The sequence below is a fragment of the Leptinotarsa decemlineata genome, unplaced genomic scaffold (assembly GCF_025532065.1).
Source record: "Leptinotarsa decemlineata unplaced genomic scaffold, Ldec_3_MD MMD2_tig00005969_RagTag, whole genome shotgun sequence".
NCBI lineage: Eukaryota > Metazoa > Arthropoda > Insecta > Coleoptera > Chrysomelidae > Leptinotarsa > Leptinotarsa decemlineata.
The window spans coordinates 1-5,000 of record NW_027412655.1 but is presented as its reverse complement, the minus strand read 5'-3'; the positions used below and the strand labels follow the sequence as shown (position 1 = coordinate 5,000).

Here is a 5,000-nt window from a genome sequence, read left to right as displayed (position 1 = left end):
GACTCCTTGGTCCGTGTTTCAAGACGGGTCCTGAAAGTACCCAAAGCTATAGCGTTGCAGATCGGCGTTTCAACGAGGTCTGTTCGAGAACATCGTAGCCAACAGTCGCCCGGGGACAGGATCGGCGCTAGGTCCGATCGCCGTCAAACACCGGACGCGCTTGCCACGAGCCGAACGCTAATTATAAAGTAGCGGCCCCGCGCCATCGTTATACCGTCGAGCGAGTCGGCCGGGATACCGAGGGTCCACGCGAAAAATTCACGTGGGCTCCACCCCGGACCTTAGACCGACACCCAACGGATCGCAACGTCCTACAAGAGGAAAAGTGCACGCGTTCGATATCGGTTCGAAAAACGAGCTGAGCGAACGACGCGAACGCCGTCCGTCACGAAACCCGTCAAACGCCGACGATCGAAACGCGATGAATTTCCTCCTTCGACCTTTCGGGTTTCTCAGGTTTACCCCTGAACGGTTTCACGTACTCTTGAACTCTCTCTTCAAAGTGCTTTTCAACTTTCCCTCACGGTACTTGTTCGCTATCGGTCTCGTGGTCATATTTAGCCTTAGATGGAGTTTACCACCCACTTAGGGCTGCACTCTCAAGCAACCCGACTCTGAGGAGAGATCCTCCCGAAATTGACGGCGGTCGCTACGGGCCTGGCACCCTCTATGGGCTGTGGCCCCGTTCAAGAAGGACTTGGACGCGCCGTACGACTCCGGGATAAACGGATCCTCCCTAACACCACATTTCCCGGCGGTTAACCCGCGGGATTCGGTGCTGGGCTTATCCCTGTTCGCTCGCAGCTACTGAGGGAATCCTAGTTAGTTTCTTTTCCTCCGCTTAGTAATATGCTTAAATTCAGCGGGTAGTCTCACCTGCTCTGAGGTCGATAAAATAATTTTTCAGTTTATTCAACAGCAACGAGTCGACGTACGTAGTCTCGTCCGTCGTTATTTCGAGAGAGAACTACCGAAACGGACAAAAAAGTTCTCGACGTCCTGTAATAATGTGTGTGCGTGTGTACGTACGCTGCTCGACACGATCAGACGTCGTCTTCGATTCATCAAAGATTCTCGGACACGACGATCGTGCGTAACGAGAGCATACACACACACACTACAAGCGTGAACCTGTATATTGCCGTGGCAGCCGCTTTCCCAACAACGGAGACTCGATACGATTTCGTTGTGTACAAACTACGTAACGTTTCTCTCATCTTGCGATGAGAAAAAACGATTCGTCGCTTTCGCACTTTAAGATGCCGCGTCTTTGTCGTCGTCGGCGTCGTCGTCGTCGTCAACGTGTATTTATTTTTGTTACCAAGTGTCATCGCCGCGAAGGCGATAAAATACTTAGATAACGATTATAATAACGAGACGACTCGATAGACGACAAACAACAACAACAACAACACGTCAATCATCCAACACGCTCCGACGTTTTTACAAAATATCAATTTTGAAAACCGAGCAGTCTTTGAAATTGATACGACCCTCAGCCAGGAGTGGTCCAGGAACAGTATCCGAGGACCGCAATGTGCGTTCGAAATGTCGATGTTCATGTGTCCTGCAGTTCACAAGTTGACGCGCAATTAGCTGCGTTCTTCATCGACCCACGAGCCAAGTGATTCACCGTTCAGGGTAATCTTTTATTTAGACGTACTCAAAAAAAATAATTTCAAGAGTTCGACGTCTCGATTCGGCAAGCGTTGAGATTATACCAATGCAACAACGTACATAAATATATATATATACTTGTTAAAAAAATAAAAAAAGAGAAGCGCTCGACGATTTCGTATTCGTACGGCACCACATATTCAGACGAGGCATCGTGTACCGAAATCGCGCACGACTCAATTTTTATATTCGTCGTGTAGAGGACGCGCGTAGTATTTCATTTACCATGCGTTCTAACTGACACGGCCGGGCGAATATCTTTCACAACCATCGGAAATCTCGTTGTGTAATCCGGTAACGTAAAAATTCGTACGAAACAAACTTTCACGTTTCGACCGCGATTAAACATAATTTCCTACGGAGCGGTTTTTTAACAGTCACACACTCCTAGGTACCCGGCGAAGGCGGCGTCGTCGGCATCATCGTCATCGACGGCGAAATGTATCGTCGTATATCGCGTTTCGCGTTCGACAAAAGAGCGTACGCTTCACAACACGATCGACGAACAACATTAGCGCCATAATCGACGACAACGACGCGGCAACACAACAATACGCACAACGTCATATATTATAATTCTCGGTAAAGAAAATTACACGCCTAATTGAAAAACCTCTAAGACGAATTTGTATAGTTCGAGAAGAGGACTACTACTAATCGAAAGGATGATGACGACAGACAACAACGTCGTCGTCGTCGTCGTCAATTTCACCGTCATTCGAAAACGTAGTCCACCGTCGCTCATTTTCTTTTCTATCGAAACGAAAACATAAAGCGACAAATTAGTTCGAATATCGTAGAAGGAAAAAGGAGAGATTTAACTCTTTTCTCGCTTCGCGATATATATATTTGATCAGACATGTCGTATATAGACAATATCACTGTAATGATCCTTCCGCAGGTTCACCTACGAAACCTTGTTACGACTTTTACTTCCTCTAAATGATCAAGTTTGGTCATCTTTCCGAACATCGAAGACGCCGAAACGCCATCGCGCTCAGTCCGAAGACCTCACTAAATCATTCAATCGGTAGTAGCGACGGGCGGTGTGTACAAAGGGCAGGGACGTAATCAACGCGAGCTTATGACTCGCGCTTACTGGGAATTCCTCGTTCATGGGGAACAATTGCAAGCCCCAATCCCTAGCACGAAGGAGGTTCAACGGGTTACCCGGGCCGCTCGGCCAGGGAGGACACGCTGATTCCTTCAGTGTAGCGCGCGTGCGGCCCAGAACATCTAAGGGCATCACAGACCGTTATTGCTCAATCTCGTGCGGCTAGACGCCGCCTGTCCCTCTAAGAAGAATTGTTTATACGCCGACAGTAAAAACCGCGCACGATAAAGGCCGAAGCCCCATCGGCGGGCCTTTAGGATGTCGGAAACGCCTAGTTAGTAGGCCAGAGTCTCGTTCGTTATCGGAATAAACCAGACAAATCGCTCCACCAACTAAGAACGGCCATGCACCACCACCCACCGAATCAAGAAAGAGCTCTCAATCTGTCAATCCTTCCGTGTCCGGCCTGGTGAGGTTTCCGTGTTGAGTCAAATTAAGCCGCAGGCTCCACTCCTGGTGGTGCCCTTCCGTCAATTCCTTTAAGTTTCAGCTTTGCAACCATACTTCCCCCGGAACCCAAAAGCTTTGGTTTCCCGGAAGCTGCCCGCCGAGTCATCGGAGGAACGTCGGCGGATCGCTAGCTGGCATCGTTTATGGTTAGAACTAGGGCGGTATCTGATCGCCTTCGAACCTCTAACTTTCGTTCTTGATCAATGAAAGCGTTTTTGGCAAATGCTTTCGCTTCTGTCCGTCTTGCGACGATCCAAGAATTTCACCTCTAACGTCGCAATACGAATGCCCCCATCCGTTCCTATTAATCATTACCTCGGGGTTCCGAAAACCAACAAAATAGAACCGAGGTCCTATTCCATTATTCCATGCACACAGTATTCAGGCGAAGTTTTAGCCTGCTTTAAGCACTCTAATTTGTTCAAAGTAAACGTGCCGGCCCACCTCGACACTCAATGAAGAGCACCGCGGCGGGATTGAGTTGGGCCGCCCTTGCGAGCTAAGCCCACCGGCAGGACGTCCCGCGGCACACCAGTTAACACCGCGGACGATGAACCGAAGGCGCGGGACACAGATTCGACTACGAGCTTTTTAACCGCAACAACTTTAATATACGCTATTGGAGCTGGAATTACCGCGGCTGCTGGCACCAGACTTGCCCTCCAATTGATCCTCGTTAAAGGGTTTAGAGTGTACTCATTCCGATTACGGGGCCTCGGATGAGTCCCGTATCGTTATTTTTCGTCACTACCTCCCCGTGCCGGGAGTGGGTAATTTGCGCGCCTGCTGCCTTCCTTGGATGTGGTAGCCGTTTCTCAGGCTCCCTCTCCGGAATCGAACCCTGATTCCCCGTTACCCTTACAACCATGGTAGGCGCAGACCTACCATCGACAGTTGATAAGGCAGACATTTGAAAGATGCGTCGCCGGTGCGAGACCGTGCGATCAGCATAAAGTTATTCAGAGTCACCAAGGTGTACGATGACGAGCGAACCCGCCACCGATTGGTTTTGATCTAATAAAAGCGCTCCTTCCGTCTCCGGTCGGAACTCTGTTTGCATGTATTAGCTCTAGAATTACCACAGTTATCAAGTAAATGTGGGTACGATCTAAGGAACCATAACTGATTTAATGAGCCTTTCGCGGTTTCACCTTAATTTGGCTTGTACTGAGACATGCATGGCTTAATCTTTGAGACAAGCATATGACTACTGGCAGGATCAACCAGGGAGCTGACGTTCTATCGTAGAACTAGTTCAGTCTCCATAATATTAAATAATAATAAATACGGAAACAGATCTATATTCTCTTTTCGTGCGTGTTGTGTGTGCGTTATACGAAATATAAATTTTTCGAAACGCCACGCTCAACGAAAAAGTTGTTATATATCTCTATGTGTCTCTGCATTATTTCATTCAAATAAAAACCGGACCGACAACAAATCGAACTATAACATTGCTCAAGAAGAAATATTACAACACACGCTCGTCGTACTCGACCTGATGATAATGTTACACAAACCACCGGCGTACACGTACGTATGGTAATTTTTCGAAATACAATATATAATAGACGATATATACGTCGACCGGCACAAAACTTCGAACATTCTCTCGACCCTTCGCTAGATTGAAAGCGACTCGGTGTTCTCGAAAGATTCGTTCCGAAATTATATTTATTCTCGCTCGGACAGAGGAGAGCTGTCGCATATTTTGTGTAATAACAAAATTTTTGTTATTTTTTGGTTGATCGCATAGGGA

At 47.8% G+C, this 5,000-nt stretch overlaps 3 non-coding genes across 3 annotated transcripts in view; all 3 read right to left on the bottom strand.

Annotated features, from left to right (window-relative positions):
- Positions 1 to 890, bottom strand: part of LOC141484533 (large subunit ribosomal RNA) — a 4,023-nt gene extending 3,133 nt beyond the window's left edge. The window contains exon 1 of the ribosomal RNA XR_012466675.1: positions 1 to 890. This exon is cut by the window's left edge and continues 3,133 nt beyond it. This is a non-coding gene — a ribosomal RNA (large subunit ribosomal RNA).
- Positions 891 to 1,489: 599 nt separating this feature from the next.
- Positions 1,490 to 1,644, bottom strand: LOC141484530 (5.8S ribosomal RNA). The gene has a single exon (XR_012466672.1). It is a non-coding gene; the product is annotated as a 5.8S ribosomal RNA (ribosomal RNA).
- Positions 1,645 to 2,561: 917 nt separating this feature from the next.
- On the bottom strand, positions 2,562 to 4,471 carry LOC141484531 (small subunit ribosomal RNA). Its single transcript, XR_012466673.1, has one exon. It is a non-coding gene; the product is annotated as a small subunit ribosomal RNA (ribosomal RNA).
- Between the last annotated feature and the right edge of the window lie 529 nt (positions 4,472 to 5,000).